Genomic DNA, 492 nt, shown 5'->3' on the forward strand with positions numbered 1-492 from the left:
ACCACAGAGCACCGGCTGCTTTGCTCTCGGTGGGTGGCATCACCCACGGTGCTCGCCCTGACTCTCAGCTCCAGGACTCCCCTGCCCATGACGGGCAGCACCCAGCGAGGGCTGATGGCTCACTGTCGACTCCAGCCATGGCTCTGGCCAGGGCACCAGCCTGGGGACCCAGCAGAGTGGAAATGCAGCGTCGGGGGGAGCTGAGCTGGGGTGAGCTGGTCCTAACAAAGGGTTTTAGTGGAATGTGATAACCTGTGCTGGGCAGTCTGCTCTCCAGGACACACTGCAAAGGGAGGTGACGCCTTTTTTACCACCGGTGCGACAAATGTTGATGAGGACACGCTTGAGCACGGCGAGGAGCCTCGGAGAGAGCCAGGATGGAGGAGGGACCCGCATCCCACAGCACCCTCATCTCACCCCAAAGCCGAGGCTGGGAAAGCTGTGCCAGCGTGCCAGGATGCTGGGGGGCCCCAAGGAAGAGCAGCGGCTCCG

This window comes from Buceros rhinoceros, unplaced genomic scaffold (genome assembly GCF_000710305.1).
Source record: "Buceros rhinoceros silvestris isolate BGI_N320 unplaced genomic scaffold, ASM71030v1 scaffold33284, whole genome shotgun sequence".
Lineage (NCBI taxonomy): Eukaryota > Metazoa > Chordata > Aves > Bucerotiformes > Bucerotidae > Buceros > Buceros rhinoceros.